The 22227-nt window shown below is 40.8% G+C and overlaps 1 pseudogene across 1 annotated transcript in view; it reads left to right on the top strand.

Annotated features, from left to right (window-relative positions):
* Positions 1–409: 409 nt before the first annotated feature.
* The window catches only part of LOC149156913 (biotin synthase, mitochondrial-like), a 179995-nt pseudogene continuing 158177 nt past the window's right edge, over positions 410–22227 (top strand). The window contains exon 1 of the transcript XR_016262385.1: positions 410–958. The product of XR_016262385.1 is annotated as a biotin synthase, mitochondrial-like (transcript). The remainder of the gene's footprint in view (positions 959–22227) is intronic.

Here is a 22227-nt window from a genome sequence, read left to right on the forward strand (position 1 = left end):
ATTTGAAATTTTCTCTTTACATTACTCTCTATTTAACCATATGCTATGACCCGCCTTTTCATCTAATCTTGATGATACGAATTAGGCCAAAAAATTCTGTTATGTGATTTATACTGAAAAACTTTACATATTTCACAATTTAAAAAATAATAACTATTAATATTAATTTTTTGTTATTAATTAATTTAATATTATTATTAGGTTGAAAATTAAACTTAAACAAAAAAATAATAATCCTTCATCAAAACTATAATCAACTCCAATAATTTCCAACTTACTTTAATGAAAAAAAAGAGAATGCGCAGATATTGGTTAATTATTGAAATTTTTTATTTGAATGCCGTAGTTTACTATATCAAAGTATTTGCATAGTGCACGGACGCTGCTGGTTCTTGACAAAATGTAAAATGCATAGATATTAAATGATTTTTTATTATTTATATAAACATTTTGGTAGCTGAGAAAGCTAACGCCTGCACAGCGACACTTCCATGAAGGGAGACAATAATAAATTCGAATTTGTAAACAATAATATAATGTGATGATTTGGTAGCAATCGGTGTGATATTTTAATGTGCAACGTGATTGTCGTTGTCTGACTGAGTGACCGAGAAATTTCAGGGGTGCTGTATGATTTGAAGTTGAACCTCGGGTCAGTAATCCCTGTGCTTCGGAGGTCAAGAGATCGAGCCTCAGCACAGCCGGCATTGTGGCACAAATGGCCCTGATGAAGGCATTTCTGAGGTTCCGTCCGATTTCATCATCTCTGTGTCGCCATACATCCACAGTGGCCTGTGCTGATTCCGGTGCTTCTGCTGCTTCTGAATTACATAACTTGTCATCACCAGCGAGCGCCGAGGCAGAAAAGGCCGTCAGAAACGGTCCCAGAAATGACTGGACAAAACCAGAAATTCAGGCCGTGTACGACTCTCCTATCATGGACCTTCTCTTCCACGGAGTAAGTATTTTTGTTTGTTTGTCTGTAGTTGTATGGTTTAAGTTTTAATTATGAATTTTAGCTACTTGGAGAAATATGTCTCAAGATTTGAGGTCGCGCGGTTTTAAATTTTCAGATTAGATGTGAGGTTTGAGGGTATTATATTCTGCCAAATTCCCCAGGGTTTACACCCAGTTACGCTCTTTTTAAATGCCATTCCGGTAAACAGACGACAGTTAGAATAGAACCCTAGCGGATGGCTTCATACTATGTCAATGTCACTATAGAATTAAGATGCCATTTGCATTTTTCCTTTTTAAACTCAATTTGAAGCATTACAGCTGGCCTGAAGAGGCGGGACACAGCAAGGGGTAAAGAAAAATGATCTTCAAGCGCACTGAGCACAAGCCCATTGGTTCAGCTAAAACGCAGTAACGCGGTAAAATCACAGATCGAGTGGTTGGAGACAAATACCCACTTTGACATACATAGGAGGAGAGAAATTTGAACATTGCAACTCTTCCATGCGAGAGTAGTGATTTGACAATTTGGTCATGGGGCAATCCCATCAATCCTTTGACATTCTAAATTTTCTGAACAAAATTAAAATAATCTAAGAATCCATGTCGCTGATACTCTATTGACATGACACATTCTTACTCCGTTTTCCTCCCACGATCTTCATGCTAAGGAAGATGGTGTAGTTGTCCAATTTTGTTGGAGAACAAACGATTTCAGTTGTGCCCTACAGCAGTAGAATTTGGAACAACGGAAAGTGGCTTTACAAGCTACGTGCAGAAGACTGGAGATTTGAACCCACAAAGCCTGACTGAGGTCTGAATAAATTTTCGATATATTAAGAAAGCTGAGGCACAGATGTGGAGTGGTTATAATTAGAAAATGTTGGGATTGATACCTGTTGGTGAAGATCAAACCCAGCTTTGTATGGGGCTGAGCCACTTATGCATAAAACACATTTAACCAACGTCAGCCTAGAATTTACGCTGAATTTATTTATTTATTTATTTTTTCTACCTAAATATTTGTGATCTCCCTATGTTGTTTCATTCGAGTCTAATTTCCTTGACTGCTTGCACATCTCTCAAGAGTCTTTAAAAAAGCATATTACATAGCTTCCTATGTACAGAGGGTGCTTTATGGTACATAACGGTGAACTAATGATCCGTTACTTTTTACTTCCTTAACGTGGAGGTGATTTGCAGAGTGCCTAGGGTCAGCAGGACCACTATAAACAAAATCACAAGTTGTTGGACTATAATGATAAAAAATTCAAAGGCATTAGTTGTAGAACTTTCTAACCATAGTGAGAATGTAAGTACGTAATAAGCAGGGAGTTATATTTGAGACCTGTTCTTTGCCAGTTCAAAATGAAAATAACTTTAAATTGTATAAGAATATAGTAGAGAAGAAGAGAAAAATCCATGATTCAAGAACTCTAAAATTCAATAGCTACTCCCTTCATTTAGGATTTACTCCCTAATAATGCGAGCTGAGTATGGAACTTGGGACATGCATTTTGACTATTTGGACAGCATTTCCTTGGACACCATGCCCTTGCAGATCAGAGTCATGTGGGTTGGAAGCTTAAATTAATCAAATGACAAGGTTATGGTGATAGGGGAAGATTTTGTTGACAAAAGTTAGTGAGGTGAGTGACATGAAATAGTTTATTGATTTGTTTAGGAAGGTTTATTGAGAAGAGTTTTCAGCGAAAATCACGTCATAATTCATTTGTCGACGTGTTTTGAACCAATGAGTGTGGTTCCTCATTAGGTGTTCAATATTTATAATTAAGAGGGTTTCAATTATCCTCTTCTGGTTTAAAGTTTAGCTACTTTAATTCTATGTGCTTTTGAATGTTCATATGGAAACTTGAAAGATTTAATGTGCCAAGACTAAATGGAATTCGGAATTCCTATGTGCTAAGACTGAATGGAATTCCTCTGATTGCACATCTTTTCTTTCAACGTCTTAGATTGCCACCTAGGTCCATCATTAGGGGATATGAGCTGAAAAATTGAAAGAAAAAGTGCAATAATGGGAATTCCATTCAATCTAAGCTGCTTTACCTGTGAGAAACAAAATGAATAAAGAGTATGTAGCATTGAAGTTGTTGTTTAATACAGTGTTATCAGAATTGGACCGGAATCGGTGGAACCGGCCAGTCAGACTAGTTTGGGGGCCAAACCGGTCCTATTCGAGGTTGGAAATCGGAAATGGCTGAACCAACTAGTTCTGCAATGGAACCCAACCGGTCTAGTACAGAAGTGGCCATTTTTCATTGAACCGACTAGTTTTGTACCGAACCGACTGTTTCTATACAATTCGACCAAAGATGTTCCACACACAATTTTTTTAAGGAAAAACAAGATTTTCTGAGGGGGGTAGCCTAATATTCAAGCCTATAACCTTGGTATTGCTATGCATTTCATGTTAATGTTAAATTCTTAAAGTAACCTTTCATTTTCACATCCTTTTGCTTAAATTTTTAACATTTACCATGAAATGGCTCAGGATGTTTGAGAGTGGTTCCAAACTCATTGCATTTCATACAGAGAAAGTAGAATTTTAGATCTCACCCAAAATCTAGCAGACTTAACTTTTTTTTAGGATTTTGTTATGCGGACTAATCCCTCTTGCGGACAAGACGAATCTCCTTAAATCTCAGATGAAATCTATTAAAAAGCAAGAAAATAACTGTATACCTTTCCTTAGCTTACGATTGATTGAAACAAATAATATGCGAGGGATCGCTTATCGGTTTAACGAAATGCCTGTCGAAGTTCTTTAGTGCCTTCCACAGGCGGCTTCTCCTCGATGCTTTAGAGATCGTTCCAGCGCTTTCCAAAACTTCTCCATGATGTTTCGAAGGAGATCTGCATAGACGGAAACACACAAAGGATCAAAGCATCTACTGTATAGAATGAAAGATAAATGAAACACTTAACTCAACATATCTCATAAATTGAATCAGTAACCAATCATAACCTATGTGGATGATCAAGGAATCCCACGAATGATATTAGAAAAGACATCATTAGGAAAGAACAATTTATTTTTATTAAATAAAAGGGAGAACAAACTTACAACTTCAAAGCCTTGATGTTACAAGCCTCTTCTCACAATCTCCAACCTTCTCCTTGGATGAAAAGCCTACTAGCCTTATTTCTGCAACATAAGCCTACCTTCAATGGTCCTCTCCAATCCTCTGGCCTATGTTTGATTCATAGGCCAAGAGGAGGAAGTTTGAGATCCTCATCCTAAGGGATGATATCCACAAATGGTGGGATATGGGATCCACAAAGAGAGGGAAGTAGCTCTATGGTGGGAGAGATCAGGCTTGAGTAGGCATCCATTCGAAGCTGTTAGTTGGGAAAGATTCGAATAACAAGGCTTCTAGACTTTACTTTTTATTTTACTTGCGTTAAGTCATGTGCGCAGGCCATAGTGTAAGATAGAGCGTACTTTTGCGCAACTTCTAATGGTCTCTTCTGCGTATGCGCAGAAATGGACTAGGGAACTGCGTAGGAAGCCAAAAATAGGTTTTGGGCCTTGAGATCCAGGAATTTCATTCTCTTTGGGATTGTTTGGGTTCTAGCCTTGCGGGGAGATGCTTTGGAACACTTTGATGGATTGCGAAAGATCTAGACTGATGGTCATTTGTCTAATGCGACAAAATGACTTGTAACAATTGCCCGCTAAAGTGCAAAGTCAGAAGAGATGTTTGATGACCTAAGCGCTTTATCATGCCAAGGTTTGGGTTAGAGACCGTACTTGGAGACTTGAAACAATCAATCAAATGTGACAATGAAATATAAAATCACCGCTGAGGTAGGCATTCCCATACTCAGAGCATAAATGTCTTAGAGAACCAGTACAAAAATACACCTAAAGATCCATGTCAACAGAAGACACAGTATGGACGCAACCATCAATGGATATATGTTTACAATCATGAATATTTAATAACTCCACGTAGCTTGGATGGATGAAACTAGATCCAAGGTCTTGATCTCCATCTCTTGATTCGTAGTAAGAATCTAACCATGTGAGTGAATGTTTCGTAGTCGAACATGGTAGAAACCACTTGATTACCGATCAATGATGTGAATCGTTAACAAGCGCGAGAGAAACCACCAATAATGACAATGGTTCTCAAGGTACTTCCAGTACAATCTATGAAGTGTGAAAAGATGTCCTGAAGTCGAACACTCATAGAATCATTCGATCGAAGGTCAATGATGAGAACTTGTTGTCGAAGGCGAGAAACCTGCCATTAAGGCATGCAGTCTCCAAGGTATTGAATAAGGTTTCTAGATCAACTTCCTAGATAGTGAGCTGAAGTCGATAGGAAGCGACCCGTCGCAGGAGGGCCTATGACACGAAACTCATGTAAAGTTTTGAAGAACAATAGTTTGGAGTAATTCAGGACTGACTCAGGGATGACCAATGCGATTGAAGGCTATGAATTGCAAGGTAATTTTGACTGAGGTTGGACTTTTCTTGAACATATCGGCGGCACGACATTCTGACTTGGCAGCATTTGCCTCAAAAATAATACCCAAACTAACTGAAGTCTTTCAATGAGGTATGGTCGACTGAGAGGCAAATGGATTTCCCAACCCAGACACAAAAGTGACGGAGTGTCATGTTCAAGAGTGACATACTGCCTTTTACAATATAAACAAACATTTTTTCCCAATTCCCCCCCCACATTATTGACAAGTACCTCTTTATTTTTGGCAAGCTTGAGGAGGATAACATATGCTTGTCCTGTAAGCTCATCCTTCGGATGAGTCCTTCAGAGTATTTTTAACGAACCATAGGAAGGAGTGGTTCGGTCTCGTTATGATTAACGAGTCCTACACTATTTAAGTTTTACGAGTCCAGTGAAGGGGTAACTCGATGTCGTTTTCATGTTTAAAGAGTTTGAAAAGACACGAAAAGAAAACTCATTTAGTTCTTTCAACGTAAAATTTTAACAAGCCCGGAGAAAGTAAAACTTAGTGTTTTTCATTTTTAGGGAGTCAAGAGAAAAACATAAGTAAACTCCATAGTGTTCTTTTTCGTAAATTTAGTCTCTCAAGCCCAGAAAAGGGTAAAATAATGCAGGAGAGAACTCTATTGACCATGATTAGTCAACGTATACCTTTTTCGTAAATAGTCTAGTTCAGTCCGTAAAAGGGGTAAACTTATACTGAATAGATGACTATTCATTTAATTTACGAGTTCGAATAGTCAAATACTCGACAATCTTTTCATGTTTAGGGAGTCTGAAAAGGGCATAAAGAGAACTCTTGTATTTTGTTTTTTCATAAGTTTTAATGAGTCTGAAAAAGTGATAAAAGTGTACTCATATCACCGACTTTCAATTTAATTAACGAGCAAGAAAAGACAGAAATAACTCAGCATTTTCATGTACATTTTACGAGCATGAAAAGATAGCAAAAGACGCTCGGGATTTTCATGAGTTTAATGAGTCTTGAAAATAATAACTGAAATGGACTCAAGATAGGTTTCATTTTTATACAAGCTTGAAACAGAGAAAAAACTATGCTTGAGAGTGGTTTCATTTTTACACAAGCTTGAAACAGAGAAAAAACTGTGCTTGAGAGTGGTTTCATTTTTACACAAGCTTGAAACAGAGAGGAAAATGTGCTTGAGATAAGTTTTCATGCCCCCAACATACCGACATAGGCACATGCCCCCCAAGCTTCGTTTCATTCGCCTGAGTAGACTACTGTTTACTAATAGGTGGATGAAAGGAAGGTTCATTTACGAGATCAGGTGAAATAATCGACTTAATTAAGGGAGGATTTGTTTCATTTTTTTAACGACCTTTTGTTTCATTTTTTAACAAGTTTGACACAAGAAAAGGAATTATGATCATGGGTATTGTTTCATTTTTTAACGAGGTTGACACAGTAAAAGAACTATCCTCACAGGAAGAACCTGTTTCATTTTTTAACGAGGTTGACACAGTGAAAGAACCATCCTCAAAAGAATCTGTTTCATTTTTTAGTGAAGTTGACACAGTAAAAGAACCATCCTCACAATAACTTGTTTCATTTTTTACGAGGTTGGCACAGTTAAAGAGTCATCCTCAAAAGAACTTGTTTCATTTTTTAAAGAGGTTGACACAGTTAAAGAACCACCCTCACAACCACTTGTTTCATTTTTTAACGAAGTTGACATAATAACAGAAGCATGCTCTCAGGCACTTGTTTCATTTTAACGAGGTTGACACAGTAGAAGAATCCTCTCAAGTATTTGTTTCATTTTTTAACGAGGTTGACATAGTAAAATAACCATCCTTAGAGGTGGTTCTTTTATGTGAGTTGGAAACAAAAATAACTATGCTCGTAAGAACCTGTTTCATTTTTTAACGAGGTTGACACAGTAAAAGAACCATCCTCTTAGGGATTTGGATCATGGCTTCCATTTGGAAGAAACACATGCCAAGGGATACTTCCTGACCATGGCTTCCAAGAGATCTTCATCAGAAGGAAGAATAACTCTCTGGAAAGAAGACATGTGAAGAGAATCAAAAGGGGAAAGAAAATCCATTTCAAATTCCCTCATAGGGTTCCCTATGTCAATTACCAGATCTAAGTCATAAGAAGTCGAGCAAACAATGAGAGGCTCGCTTGCATCGGTAACTGAAAACATGGGATTGGTTACCACATAATTAACCCATGGTGGGGTAGATACCACTTGCATATAAGGAACATTAAGGGATGTCAGATGGCAGGTAGTCGAATCAAGACCAACAAACGAAAGTTGGTCAATCGTCACAATGTTTCCATTGTGAGGGAAATACATCACTTAAAAGAGTGTGGACACGACAACTTTCATGGCATAGACATAGTCTCGCCCAAGGAGCAAATTGAAATCCAAGGGGCCTTGGACTACCATAAGATCAATATAGACAATTTTTCCTTCCAGAGTAATAGGTAACTTAGGAAGGATCCCTAAAGGTTCGCTAATGGTTCTGTTAAAAGCCAAAAGATTCTGTGTAACAGGCACAAGCTGAGGGGAACCCAAAGCTTGCCAAGCGAATGAGGATAAAATATTGACAGAAGCACCTTCATCTACATTTGTGCGCCGCACATTCTTACCATACGCTTTCACAATGATTTGGAAAGGGGTGGAAGAAGGAAGACGAGGTCTTGTCAGTCTACTCCAATCAAAGGAAATAACCTCATTACTTGGAGGGGGATCACTGGAAACAGGTGAAATGCCCCCATGTGTAGAAGAATATGAGGTAACAAGAAGAACTTGAGCGGTATTAATTTCATTCTCTAAAGGGAGAGTGGGATCGACTGAAGATGGAATCGATTCGACCACTTGATCAACCAATGGCTCATCAACCTGAGTGATATGTGTTTCACTCTCCAATTGAAGAGTGGGATTGATTGTACTTGGAATTAGATTGATCACTTCGTCAACTGACGGTACGTTGGAAGAAAGTTTACGGTAACCAGTTGGAAGTTGTTGCTGTGAAACAATATGTTTTTCCAACAATTTTGATGCTTCATCCATATGAGGGCAAAGGTGATTATGATGAATCCCTTTGCATAACCTACAAGGTAACCTAACTTTACCCTTTTTCCTAGGAACCTCACAATCATTGGTCGATGGATCAACAGTAAGTTGATAAGAATTCTTTGACCATACTTCCAAGACCTTAGGAATACCAGGACAATCGATAAGGAAGTGGTCACCCTTACAAAGTTTGCAAGGGTATCTCGGCTTCTGATGCATGTTGGAAGTTTCCTCAACATCACCAATACTTGCAGCCATGGTTGGTTGGTTGACTTCTTTCTTATCTTGCCTCTTCTTCTTCTTAGTCACCTGGTTACTAGCATCAAGGCTTTTACCAAGCGAAGAAGAAGAAAGGGAGGACATGTTGGGTGAAGAAGGTAAAGGGTCAACATGAGGTTGGTGATGTTGAGATGGTGAACTCGGTTGAGGTGGAATAGTTTGGGTATTTGGGATCAAAGAAGTTGAAAACAACCACATCGATAAACCTATCGTGAATCTAGGAAGTGACAATGTAGCCATATAAGGAGGACTGACATTTGCAAAGTCAGGAAAAGGACTAGGATTCCCATTAAAAGGGGTTTCTTTATTGGTAACTTCCAACATTGTTGCCATTAGATTCAACTTATATAAATTTATTACCAATATTAATAACTCAAAATCACAATCCACACCTAAGGTCACTAAAGAGTAAAAACAAGAAAATAACACACGCTAGTAAATCTAAGGAGTCAAACCATGCAAACAAAATTTTCACAGAGAAATCACTAGTTGGTGATGAAATCCAACGTTGCGGAGATCAATGTGAAAGGTAAATAAAGATAGAGCGGGTGGAACCAGTTATGCTGACAACCTGCTTAATGTACATGATCTGGTGCAAGTAACTTCACTTATGCCATCTCGAGTGAAGAATACCCTCCAAAAAGGTCCAAGTGAGTCTAGCCAACGTTTGTTCCAGGTACAACAGAGACTTCCCCTCCGCTGTCACCTTGGGTAATAGCCCTAAGATTATGGTCTCTAAGGTTACCACTTAAAACAATTTAACCTGGGGGGGACAGTCACAGATTAGACGTACACGCAAGGGCAGAGTAACAAAGCTCAATCCCCTTGAAAGTTCCTCAACATGGTTAATCTGAGGTTTACTTCCAAGTGACTCCCAAGTACCTTTCGACACCATTTTTAATACGTGTAAATCACTCTACCATAACCAATGAAGTGGGGTTGATCACTCCACTGGGTCTGATATGATCTCATGCTTAACTCCTTTGTAAGGGGAGCTTCCCAGAGCCAAATTGCAGTAAATGGATTTACTCCCTATCACAAGATGCTAATATTTGTTTGCAGCTTTGGAAAGTTAACTCACTTCCCTATTCCAAAGCCCTACAACCTGATCTAATGTAGGTGGAAAAGAACCCTAAATAATAAAAAATTCTAAATTGATTTTATTAGCACTGTTTTTAAGAGCTGTTATTTACTCAGAGGTAAATGGACGTGAAACTCATGGTGTTATGACTTGACGCAAAACCTTAATGCAATCAAATATGAAAATGTAATCTTTCCTTCTCGATGAATTGTAACTAAAATAAGGGAAGAGGTTTCATTAACTTTTCAAAAAATACAAGAACCAATGAATCATTTTCAAGATACACGTCAGAGAGAATGCAAAATACACGATTCTTGTCTCTTCTTTGAGAAATGAAACCTAAATTCCTCAAAATCTAAGTTACAAGAAGCAAAATTTTGATCTTATAAACTTCTTTCATACCAAAAAACAAATAATGAATTCTTCCTTCAACATACACAAGCTATAATTTCAATTTGACGTAATGAGTTGCAAATCACTGTAAGCAGAAGATTGTGTTGTCTTATAGAGAGAAATAATCGGTAATCACTTTTGGCGAAACAAAAAACTCCCAATCACAAGTGCTCTCTTGCGAAACCCTAATTTTTTTTATTACTAATGACACTTTGCAATTGTAAAAACAAAGTACTTAATCTGATGCTTTGACATAAAAAAGGACATACTCAAACTATCTCATCAATGACTAGTCCTTCCGTTGATTAATTAGCAATTCACCAGATAAAACTTCGAACCCTAATTTGCAAAAATAAAGAATTCTTCAAAAAGGCAACCCAAAATGTCAAATCAAAATAAGGAGATTTCCAGAAGGTAAACAAGTCTAATTAAACACAGTGATAAAAAATTCATGGACTCAGCAATGAGAAAATTTTCAAAAATTTTCTGCATGTGCGCAGGCAATCAGTATAGTTCAGTGCGTATACGCACTGTTGCTAAACGGTAAGTGCACAGAAATACGCTCTGTAAGTAAAGATAAAGTGGGCACAATGGGAAAATTAAAGAAAAATAAAAATAAGCCAAACAAATCATAAAATCCAAACTCTCAATATTTTCAGACACTTAGAGAGGGCTATGACAAAAAGATCAAAAGTCAAAACAAAGAGAATGATGGAGAATGAGACGTTCCCCACTGTGGTTGCCAATTTGTTATGCGGACTAATCCCTCTTGCAGACAAGACGAATCTCCTTAAATCTCAGATGAAATGGCAGTAACAAACAAGAAAAGAACTGCTACCTTTCCTTAGCCCTACGATAGATTGAAACAAGTAATATGCGAGGGATCACTTATCGGTTTAACGAAATTCCTGTCAAAGTCCTTTAGTGCCTTCTCCTCGATGCTTTAAAGACCGTTCCAGCGATTTCCACAGCGTCTCCATGATGTTTCGAAGGAGATTTGCATAGACGGAAGCACACAAAGGATCAAAACATCTAGTGTATAGAATGAAAGATAAATAAAACACTTAACTCAACATATATCATAAATTGAATCAGTAACCAATCATAACCTATGTGGATGATCAAGGAATCCCACAAATGATATCAGAAAAGACATGATTAGGAAAGAACAATTGCTTTTTATTAAATAAAAGGGAGAACAAATTTACAACCTCAAAGCCTTGATGTTACAAGCCTCTTCTCACAATCTCCAACATTCTCCTTGGATGAAAAGCCTCTTAGCCTTATTTTTGCAGCGTAAGCCTACCTTCAATGGTCCTCTCCAATCCTCTGGTCTGTGTTTGATTTATAGGCCAAGAGGAGGAGGTTTGGGATCCTCTTCCTAAGGTATGAGATCCACAAATGGTGGGATAGGGCGACCGCAAATGGTGGGATAAGGGATCCACAAAGAGAGGGAAGTAGCTCCATGACGGGGGGGATCAGGCTTGAGTAGGCATCCATTCGAAGCTGTTAGTTGGGAAAGATTCGACTAACGAGGCTTCTAGACTTTACTTTTATTTTTACTGGCGTTAAGTCATTGCGCAGGCCATAGTGTAAGATAGAGCACACTTTTGCGCAGCTTCTAATGGTCTCTTTTGCGTATGCACAAAAATGGACTAGGGAACTACGTAGGAAGCCAAAAATAGGTTTTTGGGACTTGAGATCTAGGAATTTCATTCTCGTTGGGATTGTTTTGATTCTAGCCTTGCAAGGGGATGCTTTGGAACACTTTGATGGATAGCGAAAGATCCAGACTTATGGTCATTTGTCGAATGCGACAAAATGACTTGTAAGAAATTTCAAGATTGCGGGGATCGCAACATTTCCATCAAATTTTGTCATGTACGGGGTATGGAACTAGTATTTAATCAAGAGCACCAAACCCTCTATGTACTTTTATGTTAGTGGCATTGGTTGTCAAACTCCTTTATCATGACCCTACGAAAAATGGACCCATCACTCAAACAAAATCTTGATTTGACATGCTAAGTTTTTTCTATCTTATTTTAATACTTAGAGGGTGATATTGATTTTGAATATCCCAATATAGGCAATAATTTTGATGATAGGTAGGTATTTGTTGTAGCACAATTTTTTGGGATGCTAGAGGTCATATAGATTTATTTGTTGATGTTGGTTCATATATGCATTGCACTCGATGCTATTTTGGTTGTGCACCCTTACATGCTATATAAATGAGAACTTTTGTTTATTTGTGAATAAATGGTCTGGATTCATATGGATGCACATGACTATATATGCTTTTCTTTAAAATTTGAATATTTTGTGTTTTTGGTCGACTGTTTTTTTGGTTTACTGGTTCCGACCGTTCCCGGTCCACAAGGTTTTTATGTTCGGTCACTAGTTTGGTTCTGATAACATTGGTTTAATATGGGGGAAGGAGAATAAAGAGAGCGATGACATGATCAAAGCTCCAAAGAGATAAAGGCCTAGAATTTGATAACTAATTATGTTTTATTCATCGTACTGTCCATTGTTGTGTGTGCCTCCAATTTGAACAAGAAGTAATATCCACTCATCAATTGATCAAACTTGAAAGTGAATGAATGTTCAAGGAAGAGATCGCTGTTAGTTATATACAATAAATGATGTTGAACTGATGGTGAGTTTTGAAACTTGCTGGCATTCTGTATTCGCATTTCAATACCACTCTTTCTTGAAAGGGAATGTATGTTGGCACCTCTCTTTTTACGATCAAATTTTAAGACTCCTTACTGTTCGTACAATCTTTGTAGCTTTGTTTTTTTTGTTTTGTTTTTTTTTTTTTTTGCATGTGGTTCACGAGCACCCTGGTTAGTGAGTGATCGCTATGTCCACGGAAAAATCTGGGCGATAGCTAGGCTAAAACGCCCCTCGGCCTACTGCAAGACCTGACCCCAACGACTTCGGGTGGATTCGACCCTGTGACCTCCCGATGGCGAGGCACAGTTTTTGACCAACTGAGCTAACCCTTGGGCTTTTCCTTCTGAATCGAGGCGACCATCCTTTGTTTATTTTTCTTGTATGGGTGCTATTCTGCTTTCGTTCCTTATAGAATCTGCAAAGCAACTAAAAAATAGAAGTTAAGAATCTGCAATTTGGATTTTTTATTGGAATACTTTTGGCTGATACATCTTTGTTTGTGTTAAATTCGCCTTCCATTACTGCTTAAGCTGTTTACATGTCATATCCAACTGTATAATCGATTGTCTCATAGGATAACCCGACCAATGAGTGTTTTCAGGCTGTCAGATAACCAAAAAATAACACAAGGCAATACTAGTTGCCCTGAGGGCCAACTATATACCCTATCACTTTCTGTATAGGTGGTTACATTACTTAATATAACACTAAAGAGGCGTCATTTGTACATAGAATGAGCAGCGAGCAGACATAATTATAGTCAACCGAACTTTATCCAAATTTCCTCTTCATTTATCACCAGGCTTCTCCTACCTTTCAAGAGCCACATCTGTCGTGGGAAGATTGCCTTGAGTTGAGATTGCCAAGCAGGCATTTCGTAGATCTTCTGGCAGGTCTTGAGACCAATAGGCCTCCCAGAGAGGTCGTCCAATACCCAAGCCCCTGTTTGCCAGCATATCGGCTAATTTATTGCCACTTCGCCGAACATACATTAATGAAGGGCCCTTAATCTGATTCAGGAGCGAGGCTACCCTTGGAATGCACCCATCTATCCTCCAACTACCAGAGATCTTCGACACTGGAGTTCCATTTTGGACTTTTTTCAAAATTGAAATGACAAGCTGTGACTCACCTTCAATTATAATTTTCTGAAAATTCAGTTTGAGTGCTATTATGAGCCCCTGTTCCAGACCCCATAATTCTGCCACATTATTCGTGGTGTTGCCCAACTTGCCCATGAATTGTTGGAATTTCTAAGTTTAACCGTTAGAAATTCTTCCTGTATTATCTGATTTATTTCTTCCTACTTGTTCAATTACTTAACAAGTTATTTACCATGTAAATATTGAAAATAAATACAAGTACAATATCAACATCTATAGATCATCAATTGAAATTAAACAAGCACACAAGTGACACCATTATTTTTGGACTAATGTCCCCAGAAAAACCTAATGCGGGAAAACCGGTGCAACTATTCAGAGGGTTATATTATTACGCAGTTTATCAGAGTACAACTGGATGCCTAAACTGGCTCACCCGACAGAGAAAAATATACGGCAACAATACCTCTATATCCGAAAACAAGTATTCAGAAAACCTGTCCCACGAAACCCTCTCTAGCACAACTGAAGCTCAGCGCTGGCACTTCTGGCCTCTGCGTCGGCCTCCTGTTGACCTGCGTCAGCCCTCTGAGGCACTGCGTAGCCTCTGGAAGCTTCTGCGTTACTCCCTCTGCCCTCTGCGTGGATGGCGTAGTCTCTGTGGGCTCTGCGCTGCCTCTGCTGGGCTGTGCACTGCCTCTGTGTAGCCTGGACTGACTGTTGCTCTGGCTCTCTCTTCTTCTATGTTGGTATCCGTGTATTGTCCCTGCCTCTCTGCTTCATACTCACTGCCCCTTGCTGCTGATCACTGATTCAACTTTGCTTAGCAACCCCGCTCTAGCAAAATGAATGACTGATCACTCTGGCATATTCTCCAACTGACCCTCAAGCCTCTTCGTATACTTTTCCCGTTGGTCTCTCAATGACCGAGATTAAATCTCTAATCAATGCATAAGATTAGATTTGGCTTGATCCATGACTTTTGGAACATTCTAACCCAATTTTATATTAATACCGTTAATATTTTATTTTTCCTAAGTTTAGACTTAGGAACTCCATTAAAAATATTAACTATTTTAATATCTCCCAAACCAGGTACAGTTTGTCCAAATGATTTCTGGGTCTTGGAGATCTCATACGCTTTAGCCTCTCCACCAACTTTCATGGCTAGAGCACATTTGATGCTACTCCAAATCAACTCTCCCTCTTAGCAAGGACTATGCTCTAGTAATACTCCTCATTGAGTATATCACCCTGATCATCCAACATCAGTCCCTGTGCTGATGCTAGGACTCCTTGCCCAACATCTTCTGCGCTGCTGCATCATGTACTGCTACCCATGGCCATGCCACTGCCATTGTGGCATCCGTACGACAACTCCCTCTGCATTTGTGCTGCTACTGGTCCATATACCTAGTATTGCATGTGCACTGCATCCCCTTCTCCTCATGTTGCATCGTGCTGCCCATAGCACTGTCACTGCTAACTGTTGCACTCCAACCCAGTTACTGAGAAGGAAGTCACTGATCCACCTAACTCTGACATCCCTGTCAGGCTAGAGACTCTCCCGATGCTGAAGCTCCCTCTGCCACTAACAAGTGCTCCCTCTACTGACCTCTACGCTGCTACAACAACTCCATGCATCTGGCACCGTTGCACACCTCTCTATGCCATTCTGCACTGGTGCAACACTCCGTGCTTCTCGCATTGTTGCAGCCTACTTTCCTGGGACTCTTGCACTGTAGCACTCTCTGTTGCTCCATTCGCATCTGTCTCTACCGACATTTTCCAGTCCTGCTACTCCTCTTCGGGGCTCCCATAGCAAGGTATAATCCAAGAGGTTGGGTACCTCAAGGATCCAACCCCTTATCGCCAGTAGCCTGTCTGACTATAGCGTGATGTCACCCCACTTCCTCTCAAGTGGCGCATGAGCACTCATGGCACAGTCGTCATCTGTCTCGACTTCTTTCTCCGCCTTCGCTAGCGCTGCCTTGGTCTCAGAAGCCTCTCCCTTGCTCTTCTTCCTAGGACATTGGTTCGCAAAGTGACCCAGTTCCCCACAATGGAAGCACTTGACCTTGGAGAGGTCCTTCTTCTTCCGCTTCTCCTGCTTTCCGTAGATGCTAGAGCCGCATCCTCTTCTTCCTCCTTGATTCTAACTCCTTTACCGCTACTACCCACCTTGGTCAGCCGTTTGATCTCTTCTTGATGAAGAGCCGCCCACAGTTCCTCCCAATCGGAAGGCTCGTCCTGCCCAGAATGCTCTCGACAAATTTCTCCCAATCCTTTGAAACTGTGTTCAATGCGGTCCTCACCATCAATTCCTGATCCGGCGTGGCCCCTATGGAAGTTAGCTGGTCACGAATCTCCTTCAATCGACCGAGGAAGACATATATTTGCTCTCCTTTTTGCATCTGGTATGACTGCAATTGATTTTCAAGTAACATCTTCCTCTGCACAGAAGTATGCTGGTACAATTCTTCAGGGCTTCCCACATCTCATTTCCTGTATCCTTTTCGACAATATGTGGCACCACATGATCCTTGACTCCATAAAAGATGATGCACTTTGCCCTGGGCATTGCCTCCTCGTACTTCTCATTTTCAGTTGTGTCAACTGGGATCGCTATAATTTTCAAGGCGAAGTCCTTGATGCGATATCTGTCTAGAATGGACAAGATCCTGGCCTTCCAGACTACGAAGTTGGAAGCTCCGTCCAATCTATCCTGATCTCTTAGCCCATTCACTGCCATCTCGCTACTCTTCTTTCAAGTCCTCCGAGTCTTTCTACTTCCCTTCTGGAAGTTCTCGGTTTGACTCCCTTTGAGTCTCGATTTCCCTTCTGGAAATCCCTCTGCCAATGTCGAGTTGCTCCACTCCGATTGTCTGTGCAACTACACCACTGATCTGGATTCCTTGGCTAGAAATCCACCTCAGCAATGACTCCCTCAACCTTGGTCTTGCCCTGTTAGGTACTGTTCTGACCATAGTACCCCACCAGCTTCGCTCCGCAAATTTCCCACAGCCTCTTATGCCCTAACAACTAAAGGTCTGAGCATCTAGGCTCTGCGCAATCTCGGCACCGACAAAATCTGCACCTCTTGGCCACATCGTCGATCCTTCCTGACTAAGAAAGATGACCGAGCACTGCGTAGGTCAGGTTTGCTCCTCTCTGCCTCTGCAATGATCCTCCTCTTGGCTCGAACTGATGATGCAGGCCCTCTGCGTCACCCCTTCCTTGCTGCTTTCTGCTAGGAACAACTTTTGTCAATCGGGACAACTGTTTTTGCTACTATTGCTCTGCTAGCTGATGCCTTCTGTTATCCTGTGATCTACAACCACGCTCTGATACCATGTTGGAATTTCTAAGTTTAACCTGTTAGAAATTCTTCCTGTATTATTTGATTTATTACTTTCTACTTGTTCAATTACTTAACACGTTATTTCCCATGTGAATACTGAAAATAAATACAAGTACAGTATCAACATCTACAGATCATCAACTGAAAGTAAACAAGCACACAAGTGACACCGTTATTTTTGGACTAATGTTCTTGGAAAAACCCAATGCGGCAAAACCGGTGTAGCTATGCAGAGGGTTATATTATTATGCAGTTTATCAGAGTACAACTGGGTGCCTAAACCGGCTCACCCGACAGAGAAAAATATATGGCAACAATACCTCTATATCCAGAAACAGGTATTCATAAAACCTGTCCCACGAAACCCTCTTCAGCACAACTGAAGCTCAGCGCTGGCCCTTCTGGCCTCTGCATCACCCTCCTGCTCACTTGCGCCAACCCCAAGACTCTCTGCGTCAGCCCTCTGAGGCACTGTGCAGCCTCTGGAAGCTTCTGCGTCACTCCCTCTGCTCTCTGCGTGGATGACACAGTCTCTCTGGGCTCTGCGCTGCCTCTGCTGGGCTGTGCACTACCTCTGCGTAGCCTGGACTGACTGCTGCTCTGGCTCTCTATGCTTCTGTGCTGGTCTCCCAGTATTGTCCCTACCTCTCTGCCTCATACTTACTGCCCCTCGCTGTTGATCACTGATTCAACTTTGCTTAGAAACCTTGCTCTAGCAAAATGAATGACTGATCACTCTGGTGTATTCTCCAACTGACCCTCAAACCTCCTCTTATACTTTTCTTGTTGGTTTTTCAACGACCGACATTAAATCTCTAATCAACAACTAAGATACCCTCTAATCCATGACTTTTGGAACCTTCTAACCCAGTTTTATATTAATACACATTAATATTTTATTTTTCCTAAGTTTAGACTTATGAACTCCATTAAAAATATTAAATATTTTAATATCTCCCAAACCAAGTACAATCTGTCAAAACCATTTCTGGGTCTTGGAGATCTCATGTGCTTTAGCCTCTCCACCAATTTTCATGGCTAGAGCACATCCGATGCTACCCCAAATCAACATGAATAAGTATAAAATGGTCCCTCTTATCATTTCTGAAGGCACCACCAAAGCTGTCCGGTCCTGGATCACCGTTTGATGCCCCATCGAAATTCAGCTTGACGAATACGAGTGGGGGAGGTGACCAGAATGCTGGATTGCTAGCTTTTAAGGGAGAAGTCCCCCAATTCGTTACACTTTTTCTTGGTTCTAGGCCTAGGCGAGACAAGATCATCTTCTCAGGGATGGAACAGTCCCAGTCTTGATCGCTCCAAGGATAAAGAGTAATGGTTTCCTGAAGCATGCTTAACATTGAGTCCCATACCTTTCCTATCTCAAGAGATTTATTTCTGAAGATGCGATTATTTCTCTTTTCAAATGGCCCAGGTGGTGAATCTTGGGATTAAGAGCCAAGCTTTATTGAGAATTCCATTGGTGATGGAAGGGCTTGACCAATTCACTATGGTTTCAATGTCACTCGTTGATGTGGGAAAATTGCTCCCAAAGTCTTCATGTAGCCTGCACCATAGGTTCGAGGCAAAGTCGTAGTCAATGAAGAGATGATTCTGGTCTTCTCCTTGATTGAGGCATAAGACACATATAGAGGGTGTTGAGAAACCTCTTCGTTGAATCTTATCCCACGTTAGTGTTCTCTGCTTAAGAAGCATCCAAAGAAATAAAGTAAATTTTGGCCGATGTTTTAGATTCCATAGATGCTTCCAACGCGAGTCCTCTTCACTCTGTCGAGTTCTCATCAGGATATGACTGTGAAAATTCCTAAACCTGGAATCCCAACTGCAGCTAACTGATGTTACTCCTCCTGTTAATCCATACAAGTTATTTACTGTGTTCTACGGTAAATACCAAAGTAAATACAACTGTAACATTCACTATTTAAAATGATATGCGGAAACAAGAAACTGAACAGGAAAAAGATAAAACACAATGGCATGGATATTTTTGGACAAATGTCCCTGGAAAAACGCAGTGTGGGCAAACCGGTGCAACAGATCTGAGGGCTTTATTATTATGCAGTGGTAATTTCTGAATACAAACTCTGGATGCCTTGCTAGCTATCCAGTACAAAGAATATCACTCGGCAGAAGAAATTAGTGAGATTACCTCACTCTACACTACAAGTCCCGGTTGATCCGACAACTGAAACAACGAGTCCCTGGCTTCCTTTGCGCTGTCCCTACGCAATCACTACGTGGGCTTGTGTCACTGCCTCTGAGGAATTGCGTCACTTCCTCTACTGGATCGATTTTCTCTCAGGAGCCTCGACTTCAGCCCTCCCGGCTCAGAACATCAAACTCCCAACTAAATTTCAGACTTCTGCATTAAAGACACTGCACTGCTCTGCGTGAGCCCTTCGTGGCTCTGCGTCACCCTCACTAGGCATTGTGCTGCCTCCTCTGCGTCTTTCTATGCCTCTCTGCTGCGTATTCTTGGCTTAGGAGAAGATTCACCAACCAAAACTATCTCTACCCCTCTTTGCATGATTACCATGAAACAAGCCTTCTCTTTTAATCCTCTCGCTGATCAATCAAGGACCCACATTAGATTCTAATCAATGGCTAGGATCATATTGACTTGATCTCCGCCTTTTTCTAGAAGTTATACCCACAATTTAGATTAATACCCATTAATTATTTTAATTTCCTAAGTTTAGACTTAGGATCCCATTAAAAATAATTAATTATTTTAATAAAATTGTCTCCGGGTATTGGATAATGCATGTGTCTAAGCCTCCTTGCAAAATTAGAGACTTAAAGAACATCCAATGCTACCAAAATCAACACTCCCTCTTAGCGAGGAGTGTGCTCTAGCAATGCTACCTGCTGAAGCATCACTCTGTTCTGTAACATCTCCTTCTATGCTGTTGATGCCTGACATCTTGTCCATCAACTACTGTGCAAATGCTGCATCTTTACTATTGCTGACCCTGCCACTGTCAACACTGCTTTTGTATTGCAACTCCCTCTTAATTTTGCATCCATGCTGCTGCTGGCACTGCCATTGCCAATTGCATTTGCATTGCAACCTTCTCCAACTGCTACTGAACCAGCAACGAAATAGCATCCCAAATTACTGAATTGGTGTTCAGTATGATGCATTTTGTTGTTGGAGTCCGACTGCTGCTAGTCTCTACACTGACCCTCTGAAGTCTCTGCGCAGCCGCTGACTTCTGCTCTGTGTCAATTGCGCTGTTGCCAACTCTGCTTTGCGTTGCTCGGTCTTTGGCGCTCCTAGCCACTACAACTGTCACTCTGGCACTCCTCCGCACCAACCAACACTGGTCCATTATGCTACCACTAATCTGGGGTCCTGAAGCAAGGAATTGATCTGAGAGGTGGGATCCTCAAGGATCCTACCCATCTGTAGCTCTTCCGGACTACAACTCCAAATTATCCCACCTCCCTCCTGGAGGTATCACGACTGTCATGGCAAACTCATCCTCCTCGATCTTTGCAGTGGCAACTTTCGGATCATGCTTCTCATCTTTGTCCTTCTTCCTGAGAGGACATTGTGTTGCGTAGTGACCCATTTCACCACACTTGAAGCATTTGATCTTCGAGACATCCTTCTTCTGCCGCTATTGCTCTTGCTGCCCCTTGGATGCAAGGACTGCATTCTCTTCCTCTTCCTTGGGCTTTGACCCACTATTGTTGCTTCACTTGATGGAAGTAGCAATAGTGGGTCAAAGCCTAAGGAGGAGGAAGAGAATGTAGCCCTCGCATCCAAGGGGCAGCAGGAGCAGTTGCGGCAGAAGAAGGATGTCTTGAAGATCAAATGCTTCAGGTCTGGTGAAAAGGGTCACTACGCAGCACAATTGAAATTTTTGTGCCACTACAGTAGGCTGAACATTTAATTAGAATCTGTTAACGTTTTTACTCACTTGCATTGCTTACGGCCTTGGGAATCTGTGGAAGAAGTTTGTCTCTGTCCTCTGTGTTGGGAAAAAATGGGCTCTAGATGGTCCGGTCCAACATCTACATTTTGCAGAGGTGATCTCCGAAATCGAATTTTTGGTACGATATTTCAATTGATAAATCATTTGCACAATCTTGAGCAAAAGGCAAACACGTATTGAGATCGACGACTTCTTCCGGACCATCTAGAGCCCATTTTTTCCTAACACAGAGGACAGAGACAAACTTCTTCCGCAGATTCTCGGGCAGTAAGCAGTGCAAGTGAGTAAAGACATTAACAAATTCTAATTAAATGTTCATCCTATTGTAGTGGCACGAAAATTTCAATTGTGTTGTGTAGTGACCCATTTCACCACACCTGAAGCATTTGATCTTCAAGACATCCTTCTTCTGCCGCTATTGCTCCTGTTGCCCCTTGGATGCGAGGGTTGCATTCTCTTCCTCCTCCTAGGGCTTTGACCCACTGTTGTTGCTTCTGTCAAGTTTACGCTTGACCAAGCCCTTCCTTAACTCCTCTTGCTTGAGAGCTGCCCACATCTCATCCTAGTTTGGCAAAGTTGCCTTGCCCAGGATGCTTTGGACAAAGACTTGCCACTCCTCTGAGACTGAATTGAGGGCCAGTCTAACCATCTCGGATCCTTGAGGTGTCGACCCCACAACTGCTAACTCGTCCCGAGACTCCTGAAGCTTTGTAAGGAATGGATCAATGCATTCCCCTTTCTGCATCTGCATATATCTCATCTTCTGCTCCAAATACATCTTCCGTTGCTTGGAAGATCCTTGATACAACGTCGACAATGCATCCCGCATCTCTTTCGCAGTATTTCTGCTAGCTATGTGACAG

This window comes from Pinus tabuliformis, chromosome 9, assembly GCF_031772625.1.
Source record: "Pinus tabuliformis cultivar Carrire ecotype Pingquan chromosome 9, CPIR1, whole genome shotgun sequence".
In the NCBI taxonomy this organism is placed as follows: Eukaryota; Viridiplantae; Streptophyta; class Pinopsida; order Pinales; family Pinaceae; genus Pinus; species Pinus tabuliformis.